At 42.5% G+C, this 12,354-nt stretch overlaps 1 long non-coding RNA gene across 1 annotated transcript in view; it reads left to right on the top strand.

Moving 5' to 3' along the window:
- The first annotated feature begins 5,106 nt into the window (after positions 1-5,106).
- LOC122556953 overlaps positions 5,107-12,354 on the top strand; it is a 24,055-nt gene continuing 16,807 nt past the window's right edge. Inside the window, exon 1 of the long non-coding RNA XR_006313723.1 lies at positions 5,107-5,193. This is a non-coding gene — a long non-coding RNA (uncharacterized LOC122556953). The remainder of the gene's footprint in view (positions 5,194-12,354) is intronic.

Here is a 12,354-nt window from a genome sequence, read left to right as displayed (position 1 = left end):
CACACACACACTCCCTTCTCTCACACACACTCCCTTCTCTCACACACACTCCCTTCCCCACACACACACTCCCTTCTCTCTCACACACACTCCCTTCTCTCTCACACACACTCCCTTCTCTCTCACACACACTCCCGTCCCCTTCCCCACACACACACTCCCTTCTCTCTCACACACACTCCCTTCTCTCTCACACACACTCCCGTCTCGCCTCGCGCACTCTCCTATCTAGTACACTCTTCAAATTTGCACACACTTCTAACTCGCGCGCACCCTCCCATCTCGCGCGCACCCTCCCATCTCGCGCGCACCCTCCCACCTCGCGCGCACTCTGATCAGGCACTCACAATGTAGGAAGTCTGAGCAGAGAACGAGTGCTGGAAAATTGTGCTTTTCCTAAACTTACCAAAATCAATATTTCAATACCAAAAGGAAAAACTCTAAAAAGGATCAAGAATGAGATTTGAAGCATTTGCAAAAGAAGCAAATGTGATGTGAGATAAACCTTTGGCACTGAGTTGTTAGGGAATGAAATGTATTCCCTCGGTGTGGTGTGAAGGCAGGTTCAATTGATGCATTGTGATGGAATTCGATTATTATTTAAATTGAAATAATTTTCAGATTTCTGATGATAAAGCAGGGGATTGGCACCAAGTCATGATGCCGGCACAAGTATATTTCTTTTAATCATTCATAGGATGACAGTTTCACTGACCAGGCCATCAATTATTGCTCATCCCTAATTGCCCAGAGGGTAGTTCAGCTACATTGCTGCGGGTCTGGAGTCACATGTAGGCCAGACCAGGTAAGGATGGCAGATTTACTGCCTAAAGGGCATTAGTGAACCAGATGTTTGTCCAACAATTAACAATCGATTTGTACAATGGCAGGACTCGAACACAGGTTTCCAAAACATCACCTAGGTCTCGAGGTTAATAGTCCTGAGATAATACCACTCGGCCATCACCTTTCCCGGTGATGACAATGGGTCAAATGGGCTCCTTCTCTGCGGAACATTCCTGTGAAGTCAATGATGAACCTGCACCAGAAGGTGGAGCTATTGCACCGCACTGCGTAAAATGGGTAGTTCTGGAGGTACTAAAAGTCTGGGATTTTTGTTGATGGAATTATCTGATCTCTTTTATTGGTTAAAAAATGAGCCCATGAAAGAAATTTGATTGAATTATTCCACGTGGTATTGCAAATGCTGACACAAATATCCATCACTATTTTATCTAAATCTAAATGGCTTCATTGTGATCCCATGATGAGATTTCTGCTGAGCTGTGACCAGTTGTATCATCAATTGTGTTACACAGTAATTGTAGTAATAGCTGTAATTTACACAGTAATTGTAGTAATAGCTGTTTGATAGAATTTGAGTATTGCTGAAAACATCGTATTTTGATGAAGATGCCAAAGAGTAAAGAACATTTAAACTGGATAAGAGTTTTTTGGATGGTTTGCAAGCGAGCTCTGGTAACATATTGCTGCAGCGAATGTGCCAGTTAATGTTGAGTGATGCAAAGTTTCTTCAAATTTTTAACTTTTACACTTTAAGCCAGGCATGTAGACTCTAACTCATCAAAGCATTGCCCTGAAAATTACCCAGGGAATGGCTGACACCTGTATTGTTGAATTGAAACTGGAACAGTGTGTCTATATTTTTTCTCTGCTTGCAAAAAGCAAGGTGCTCCTTGTATCAATATCTGTACTTACTTATAATGTGGTGCATGAATTTCAGGGCCAGTTATGTAGGTGTAAGGTGTGATCTCATAAAGTCAGATTCTATGAAAGAGAACATCCCCTTAGACTGTTCACAACAAGAAAAGTCCTGACTGTAGTGCTATTTTGTGTGCAGGTTTGGTTTCCTCATCTGAGGAAAGATGTTCTGGGCTGTGGAGGAAGTGTAACAAAGGTTTACCCAGACTGACTCATGGGATGGCAGGACCTACACATGAAGAGAGATTGGATCGCCCTGGATTACTTTGACTGGGGTTTAAAGAATGGGGAGGGATCTTATAGAAAGCCCTAACCAGACCAGACAGGGTAAATGCTGGAAGGATGTTCCTGATGGTCAGGGAGTCCAGAACCAGGGGCCACAGTCTAAAGACACGGGGTAGGCCATTTAGGAATGAGATGAAGAAAGACTATTCACCCAGAGAATGGTAAAGATATAGAAACAGTGTTAGGTTACTCAGCCCATTGTGTCTGCGCTGCCATTCAATCATGGCTGATACATTTCTCAACCCCATTCTCCTGCCTTCTCTTTGTAACCTGTGAGCTCCATACTAGTCAGGTACATATCTATTGCTGTCTTCAATATACTCAATGACTTAGCCTTCACAGCCTTCTATAGCAAAGAGTTCCACAGATTGAAGAGATTTCTCCTCATCACATTTCAAAAGGGTCTTCCCTTCACTCTGAGGCTGTGCCCTCGGGTCCTGGTCTTGCCCAGTGGTGGAAACACCTTCACCATGTTCACTCTATCCAGTCCTCTCAGGATCCTGTAAGCTTCAGTTAGTCTCCCCTTCATCCTCTCAACTCCATTGACAAAAACCAGCTGAAACTTAAACAATGAATGTTAACAAGGAGTTAGCTATAGCTCTTAGGGCTAAAGTGTACAAAGTGAGAACAGCATACTGAGTTGGATAACTAGCTATGATCATGCTGAACGATGGAGCAGGCACGAGGGGCAGAATGACCTACTCCAGCTATTGTTTTCTATGTCTCTCTGCATCCAATCAACCTGCAGTTACAACGTTTACAACACCATGTCCAATATTAGATGTGAGCTTGCAAGGGGGCATTGGCTACGCTATTCTGAGTCAGCAACAAATAATGCTGACAACCAGGCTCCCAGAATGATGCACTTACATCTACTCCAAGACAAATTAATGCACAGGGTCCCACTGTTTGCAGACAGAAAGAAGATGAACACATACTGTGTGTGTTTTAATTTAACGGAATAGGGGACAGCCATTCTCTAGTTTGTTTCTCAGTGCAGTGTCCTGAACAATCAGAATAAACCTGCCTTTTTAAAACTAAAATAAACTTGGCAGTTAACTGTCAGTCATCATTAACTGTGAATTCTCCATGGCACACCTATACCAGAGTCTATTTGCCAGCCTATCAGCACTCTCCTCTCATAATAGCAACAATGCTGTTTTCATTTTACTTTGGCATTTCTTAATATTTGTGCTGATGAGGGTAAGATGCAAAGCTTTAACAAAAAATGTCTTTTTTCAGAATTACACAAATGGTGATCATGGAACACAGAGCTTGCATGATCAGCATGAATGTTTGGGGCGGCACGGTGGCTCAGTGGTTAGCACTACTGCCTCATAGCGCCAGGTCCCAGGTTCGACTTCCAGCCTCAGGTGACTGTCTGTGTGGAGTTTGCACACACTCCCCATGTCTGCGTGGGTTTCCTCCTGGTGCTCCGGTTTCCTCCCACAGTCCAAAGACGTGCAGGCCAGGTGAATTAGCCATGCTAAATTACCCTTGGTGTTGGGTGCATTAGTCAGGGGAAATGGGTCTGGGTGGGTTACTCTTTGGAGGGTCGGTGTGGACTTGTTGGGCCGAAGGGCCTGTTTCTGCACTGTAGGGAATTTAATTTTAGTTACTTTTGTTCTATCAGAGTAAGATTGTCACACAGGAAAGAAAGCACTATATCATTGTACTAAATGTAGATAAACTGACAACCGTCATTCTGAAAAATTGTCATGAAAACCATATGGGCTGCTTATTCAATGAATTTTAGTAGATTTCTTTCTTTCTTACTTTCATTAGTCGTGGCATAGAGTATAGGAGCAAGGAGATAGTGTTAGAGTTGTACAGAGCATTAGTCGAGTCCCAGCTGGAGTACTGTGTGCAGTTTGGGTCACCTCACTATAGGGAGGATGTGATAGCACTAGAGGAGGTACAGAGGATATTCACCAGAATGTTGCCTGGGATGGAGAAATTGAGCTGTAAGCAGAGACTAGATAGGTTTGGATTATTTACTTTACAGCAGAAGACACTGAGGGGGAACATGATTGAGGTGTATAAGATTACGAGGGGTATGGACGGGGTGAATAGGGAACAGTTGTTCCCCGTTGTTGCGGGGTTAATCATCAGGGAGTATAGTTTTAAGGAAAGGGGTCGTAGATTCAGAGGGGATTTGGGAGAAACCTTTTTTACCCAGCTCCAGGTGGTGGGAATCTGAAATGCAGTGCCCGGGAAGACCGTGAAGGCTGGAAACTTAGAAATGTTTAAAAATATTTGGATGAGAACATCAAATATCCTAACATTGCAGGATATGGGACAAGTGCAGGAAATTGTGATTAGCGCACCTTTAGTGGTGGGTATGTCGGTGCTGACTCAATGGGCTGAAGGGTCTTTTCTATGTTGTATGAATCTATGAAGCTATTTACACAAAGGATTTTATTCAAATTAAAGTATTAAAAGTTTATCAGCCAAGCTTTATAAAGCAGCACCAGAGATTGATTTCATAAGTTTTGGTCACAGGAAATGATAAAGAGTAAACTCAAAGAACTATGTACAGTACTTGCTTTTATATCACAACAGAAATCTATGAGACTTGCACAATCATGTGATTTTGTTTTAGCTCAGTGACCACATGACCCAGATGGTCATTGTCGATTGATTTTAGATCATATTACCTGAAGGGCAGGTTGGAGATGAGAAGAATCACAAATTGTTACAATATTTCTGACGAGAGTAAATTGAAGATGCCTAGCATATTGGTGTAGCTTTGCATCCTGTAGTTATGATTTCCTGTTTTTAGTTATTGTCCTGAGGGATTGAAACTATCAAAATACTTCTCCAATTGCAAAGGGAATAATTTCTTCTGCATTATTCTCAAGAAACCTCTCATGGCCCTTAGCTCCATTTGCATTTAGAAATATTTACCAGGATACAGTGGTGTAGGGACAATGTTACTTTGCTAGTAATCCGGAACACAGGGAAATGTCCTGGCGACATGGGTTTGAATGCCACCTTGGCAGATGGTGAAATTCAAAGTTAATAAAATTTGGAATTAAAGACTACCCGGTGGTGACCATTGTCAAAATTTATCTATCTCTAATCTGCTTTAGTGAAGGAAACTTACCAGTCGGGCTTACCTGTGACTACAGATCCACAGCAATGCAGCTGACTTCCATATGGCCCTGCAAGCTGCTCAATCGCCAGGTAAACAGAGGAGATCGAGCCCTTGTAGGAAGGGTGGTCCCAGCATGGCCAAGCACTTTAGAAAGACTGTAGTGTGTAAACATTTAACTTTATTTCTTTATTTTTCTGCTTAATTCTAGGAAGGCCTGTAATGTTTAATTTTTAACTTTGTTCTTAAGATTTTGTAACTAGGTATTTGTACCAAGGTGACACTGTACATGGCCACATTATACACTTTTAACTGTACCCCTGTACTTGAGTACATGTGACCATAAAGTTCAAATCTAAAAATAACTTTAAAAAATTAAAACTCTCACAACACCGGCATCTCCGAATTTTAAAAATTAATTAGAGATGGGCAATAAGTGCTCACCCAATGAGTGATGCCCACTTCCTGTGACTGAATGCAAATAAAACTTTCTTGACCAATGATTGGCACATGAATAAAGCACGTAATTGTTTCAGCAGTGACTCGTTATGGCCCATATTACTCCGGAACAGAGTGTCTCATTGTTTCCAGAAGTTGTTTTTTACACAGCCAGTTATTATCTGGAATGTCATTACTGAAAGGGTCATGAAAGTGAAGGAGGAAATCAAAAATTGGACGTGACCCTGAAGGAACTGGAAATGGTGGGTTATGGGAAAAAGAACAAAGGATTGGGATTGATTGGATAGAACTTCCATAAAGTAGCATAAGCTGGATGGGACAAATGGCCAGCACTCTGCGGGGTGATTTTGATTCTTATGTATGATTACGTGTAGACAGAGTGTTAAGATAGCATTAGGCACACTTACCTTCATTGCTCAATCCTTTGGGCTTTGGAGTTGGGGCGTCATCTTGAGGCATTGGTGAGGCCTCTTCTGGAATACAGGAAGGATATTATTAAGCTGGAGAGGGCTCAGAAGAGATTTACCAGGATGTTGCCGGGTGTGGAGGATTTGAGTTATAAAGAAAGGCTGGATTGGCTGAGACTTTTTTCACAGGAGCGTCAGAGGTTGAGAGACGACCTTATAGAGATTTTTAAAATAATGAGCTGTTTAGATAGAGTTAATGATAGTTGTCTTTTCTGTAGGATGGGGGTTTCAAGACTAGGGGACACATTTTTAAGGTGAGCAGCGAGATTTTACACAGATAGGAAAAATATTTTTTACACAGAGAGTGGTTTGTGTGTGGAATTAACTTTCTGAGGAAGTGGTGGATGTGGGTACAATTTCAACATTTAAAAGACATTTGGATAAGTACATGAATAGGAAAGGTTTGTCAGAAGTCACACGACACCAGGTTTATTTCACCTGACAAAGGAGCAGCGCTGCAAACATTTGTGATTTCAAATAAACCCGTGGACTATAACCTGGTGTCATGTGAGTTCTGACTTTGTCCACCCCAGTCCAACACCTCCATATCAGGAAAGGTTTGGAGGGATATGGGCTAGGAGTGCACAGGTGGGACTAGTTTAGTTTGGAATTATGTTCGGAGTTGATTTGTTGGCTGAAGGGTCTGTTTCCATGCTCTCTGACTCTATGACTCTATCAAGGTAAACAGGCAGTTTGCCACACATTACAGAAATGTATAAAATGTGGGATACCGTCAGACTCTCCATGGTTAGAGGAGGGGACAAATGGATAAGAGTAAAATAAACAAAAATTAGTTATAACTAATGAAAAATGTATATAAAATAATTGGGTAAAATAGTTTTATTAAAAAATCAGTTAACTTTCAGACAAGACTTTCTTTCTTACGTGTATAACTTTCATCTGATTTAAGGAGCGTTTGTACAGCCACCTTTCATAAATTTCAGAGTATTTACAGCCAATGAAATACTTTTGAAATTTAAACACTGTTGTAATTTAGGAAGCAGAGCAGCTAATTTGAACACAACCGGATCTCACAAGTATTAAGTTTTAATATTAGCCAGGACACTATTATTTTGAAGAACTGAGAAGTTCTGTCCAAGAGATTTTCTAGTTCAGCTGACAGGGAAGGGAAGGCAGCATCTCTGGCCTCTGTTAAATGCTCATTTGAAAACTGGAGTGTAGCACTCCCTTTCCAAGAGTTTCAATTTAGTCAGTTATTCTCATTGATGATTACTGAAGGAATGCTGCAGGTGCACACTCAAGGACCAAATAACTGATGTTTTGCTCCTCATTTTTTGTCTGTATGTTCAGGATACAATAAACAGAGGTATGACTTATACAATTAATGGTGGGGCCCTAGGTAGTGTTGTGGAACAGAGAGACCAAGGGGTTCATAATTCTTTGAAGTTTGCGTCACATATAGACAAGGGTGTTAAAAAGACATTTGGCATTCGTCATTGCTCAGACCATTGAGTACAGGAGTTGGGACGTCATGTTGAGGCCTAGCAGGATATTGGTGAAGCCTCTTCTGGAACACTGTGCCCAGTCCTGGTTGCCCAGTTATAGGAAGGATATTATTAAGCTGGTGAGGGTTCAGAAGAGTAGTACGATGACTCAGTGGTTAGCACTGCTGCCTCACAGCGCCAGGCAACTGCATTCAATTCCAGCCTTGGGTGACTGTCTGTGTGGAGTTTGTACATTCTCCCCAGGTTACCTTGATAGAGTAATAGAGTCAGAGAGCACGGAAACAGACCCTTCGGTCTAACAAGTCCATACTGAACATAATTCCAAGCTAAACTAGTCCCACCTGCGCACTCCTTGCCCATATCCCTCCAAATCTTTCCCGATGCTCAATGATGTGCCGGTTAGGGTGGATTGGCCATGCAATAGTGTTCAGGGATGTGTAGGTTAGGTGCATTAGATGCATTAGTCAGGGAAAATGTAGAGTAATAGTGTAGGGGAATGGGTCTGGGTGGGATACTCTTTGGAGAGTCAGTGTGGACTTTTTGGGCTGAATGGCCTGTTTCCACAGTGTAGGGATTCTATGATCAGATTACCCTTTGGCCCAACAAGTCCACACCAACCCTCTGAAGAAAAACTCAGCCTCTTATATTTAAATCCACCTAACACTATGGACAATTTAGCATGGCCAATTCACCTAATCTGCACATTTTTGGACAGTGGGAGGAAACCAGAGCACCTGGAGGAAACCCACGCAGTCACGGGGAGAATGTGCAAACTCCACACAGACAGTTGCCCAAGGCTGGAATTGAACCAGGGGTATTGTGAGGCAGCAATGCTAACCACTGAGCCACCGTGCCGCCCCTAAAAGTCTTCCCTTTGGGGAATTAAACCCCAGTCACCCGCGTGACAGGGGGAGACACTAACCACTATACTAACGAAGATATACTAACAAGGAACGCGGGGGATTTCAAGACTAGGGAGTAATTTTTAAGATGAAAGGAGAGAGATTTAAAAAGAGCTTTATGGCCCAGTGTTTTACACAGAGGGTGGTTCATGTGTGGAATGAACGTTGTCAGGAAGAGATGGATGTGGGTACAGTTACAAAGTTTAAAGGACATTTGGAAAGGTACATGAACAGGAAAGGTTTGGAGGGATATGGGCCCGGAGCAGGCAGGTGGGAATAGTTTAGTTTGGGATTACGTTCAGCATGGGCTGGTTGGACCAAAGGGGCTGTTTCTGTGCTCAATGTAAGATTCTCTTACCACAACTTTTTACATGAAAAAAGTTCCAAATTCACTAACCATCCATAACTTTCCTTGTGAATATTACTTTTCATAATGCTTTGACCATGTTGTGATTCATTTTGATCTGTGTTAATGTGACTATCCACCGTTCAACACATTCATCTCAAGATCTTTGTTCTTTGCACGGCTTCTATTACTTATTGACCTGTTACAGTCGGAATCCAGACTGATTCACATTTCGGTCTGGATTCAAATGAAGTGGATGCTTTGGATTATCTGTGATCTTATAGTCTTAGAGAATCCACGCAGGTTGTCCTGGAGTTCGACTGAGCATGATGCAATCCCATTGAATTCAAGGAATCCATCCACAGTTTCAAATCTCTCCCATTAACGTTGCACAATCACATAACTTACAGCAGAATTCAGTTGTATCTTTTGGCTATTTAATATTAATAGGGGAGGGAAGATATTTTTTGCGTGAGTTTTAAATAATGAACATGTTTTTCCTGTTACTTGGTCTCGAGGTGTTGAGTTTCTCACTAATGGTTTATTCGCTCTATTTGAAGTGAGTAGGTTGTGTTTCCTCTGGTTTCAGAATCTGTTTCTATTGTTACGGATACAAGGTCATTTCTGCTTCTATTAGTCTGCCAGTGGACCTGGAAGCCGGTACTTTATTTCTGTCATTCTATAAATGGATCAGGAAGGGGAAGGAAGTTGAGTTTGTATTGGCTTGAAGACAGGCCTGAAAGGGAGCTTGTGGCTGTGCTTATTTAACTCTGGAATATAAGTTACAAGAACAGAGTTTGTGCTTACACTGGTGTGGAGCCCAGTAGGGAGAGGAGGTATTTTATATTTATTTTGGTTGGGATTCTGTGCTGGAAGGGTGGGCAGGTTGTGGTGTATTTGTTTTGGTATTGTGCAACATTTCATGTCAGCAGTATGACAGATATATTACATACCTGGATTTATGAATGCCACATGTTAACTGATTAATTACTGAAGGATCACTTCACTTTGTGAATGACTGTCATTCCAACACATGATACTGCAAATAAGTTATATAATCCTATTTCAGGCTGAGGATCAAAAGATGAGAGTTTGGAAGTTGTGGGTTAGTTTTTACGTCCATGATGACTTAGAATTATAGAATTTACCACATACCAGGAGTCCACTGACAAGCTGTTAGCTTTTCAATTGTGAACTTAAGTTCAAGAACAGAAGTCTAGGCAGACACTGCAGTGTAGAGTAAGGAAGTGCTACAGTGTCATTTTTTAACTGAACATAAAACTAAGACCTGGGAGGCATAGTGGTAGAATCACTACATCTGGGTTGGAAGCTACAGATTCAAGTCCCATGGAAGGTAAGTTATAACATAACCAAACAAGTTGATTATTAATCTGTAAATCCTTCAGGCATGCCTGTGGGGGAGTTCCGTAGTCAGTCAGAACTGTGTTTTAACTGCAGCGCCTCCCCTTGTCAAAAGGCTTTATGTGCAGGTTCATAAATGAGCGATCATCATCTGCCACACTCTCTCAAACTGAGACACTCAATCAGCTGGTAAAGATCGCACAGAACTAGTTCAAAGAAAAGGAAGCAAGTTCCCTGGTATCCTAGCCAGAACAGGATTGCATGCTGTTTTTAAATAATTCTATCCTCAAGATGCAACATGGCTTTAGACCTGACTAACTGAGTGATTGCACTGGCAGGCAATAGGGTAGTGGTGATGAGAGATTTTAATTTTGTCAACATTGACTGGGATACACTTAGTGTCAGAGGTCTGGATGGGGCAGAATTTGTAAGAAGTGTCCAGGAGAGTTTTCCAGAGCAATATGTCAGTAGTCTGACAAGGGAAAGGGCCATATTTGGGCGGCACAGTGGTTAGCACTGCTGCCTCACAGCGCCAGAGACCCGAGTTCAATTCCTGCCTCGGGGACTGTCTGTGTGGAGTTTGCATGTTCTCCCTGTGTCTGTGTGGGTTTCCTCCGGGTGCTCCAGTTTCCTCCCACAGTCCAAAGATGTGCAGATTAGGTGAATTGGCCATGCTAAGTTGCCTGTAGTGCTAGGTGAAGGGGTAAATGTAGGGGACTGGGTCTGGGTGGGTTGCTCTTCGGAGGGTCGGTGTGGACTTGTTGGGCCAAAGGGCCTGTTTCCACACTGTAAGTAATCTAATCTAATCATATTTGACCTGGTGTTGGGGAATGAGCAAAGCCGGGTGGTAGACGTTGCGGTGGGGGATTTCTTTGGGAACAGTGATCACAATTCTGTAAGTTTTAGAATACCTGTAGACAAAGATGACAGTGTTCCTGAGGGATGAATACTAAACTTGGCCAAGACCAATTATATAAAAATTCGGCAGGAGCTCGGAAATGTGGATTGGGGGCAGATTTTTGAAGGGAAGTCCACATTTGATACGTGGGAGGTTTTCAAAGATAGGAGAAAGTGAGGACTGCAGATGCTGGAGATCAGAGCTGAAAATGTGTTGCTGGAAAAGCGCAGCAGGTCAGGCAGCATCCAGGGAACAGGAGAATCGATGTTTCGGGCATAAGCCCTTCTTCAGGCTTTCAAAGATAGTGCAGGATAGGCATGTCCCGTTGAAAGCAAAGGATAGGAAAGGCAAGATTCGTGAACCATGGATAACAGGAGAAATCGTACGTCTCGCCAAGAGGAAAAGGGAAGCATACATAAGGTGCAGGCAGCTAAGAACAGAATGAGCCCTGGAGGAATATTAGGAGAGTAGGACAGGTCTTAAACAAGGAATCAAGCGGGCTAAAAGGGGTCATAACATAACTTTAGTGAGCAGACTTGAGAATCCCAAAGCATTTTATTCTTATATAAGAAGCAAGTGGGTAACTAGAGAAAGGATTGGTCCACTAAAGGATAATGAAGGAAGGCTGTGTGTTGAACCTGAGAGAATGGGGGAGATTCTGAATGATTACTTTGCATCAGTGTTCACTGAGGAGAAGGACATGATGAATGTTGAGATTAGAGATAGAAGTTTGATAACTCTGGATCACATTGGCATAAGTACAGAAGCCAAGAAGTTATTAAAGTAGACAAATCCCCAGGACTGGATGAGATCTATTCCAGGTTGCTGGGACCCGACACATATCTTTGTGGCATCCTTAAACACAGATGAGGTGCTGGAGGACTGAAGGGTTGCTCATGTTGTCCCCCTGTACAAGAAGGGTAGTAGGGATATTCCAGGTAACTACAGACCAGTGAGCCTGGCGTCAGTGGTGGGAAAGTTGCTGGAGAAGGTACTGAGGGATAGGATATATTTATATTTAGAAAAGAATGGGCTTATCAGTGATAGACAACATGGTTTTGTGTGGGGGAGATCGTGCCTTACCAACTTAATAGAGTTCTTTGAGGAAGTGACCAAGTTGAAAAATGAAGGAAGGGCTGTGGATGTCATATACATGGACTTTAGTAAGGTGTTTGATAAGGTTCCTCATTGTAGACTAATGGAGAAAGTGAAGTCACATGGTGTGCAGGGTGTTCTAGCTAGGTGGACAAAGAACTGGTTGAGGAACAGGAGACAGAGTAGTAGTTGAAGGGAGTTTCTCAAAATGGAGAAAGGTGACCAGTGGTGTTCCACAGGGGTCAGTGTTGGGGCCAC

The sequence above is a fragment of the Chiloscyllium plagiosum genome, chromosome 14, assembly GCF_004010195.1.
Source record: "Chiloscyllium plagiosum isolate BGI_BamShark_2017 chromosome 14, ASM401019v2, whole genome shotgun sequence".
NCBI lineage: Eukaryota > Metazoa > Chordata > Chondrichthyes > Orectolobiformes > Hemiscylliidae > Chiloscyllium > Chiloscyllium plagiosum.
Note: the sequence above shows the minus strand (reverse complement) of the source record. Positions and strands in the feature narration are given on the sequence as shown.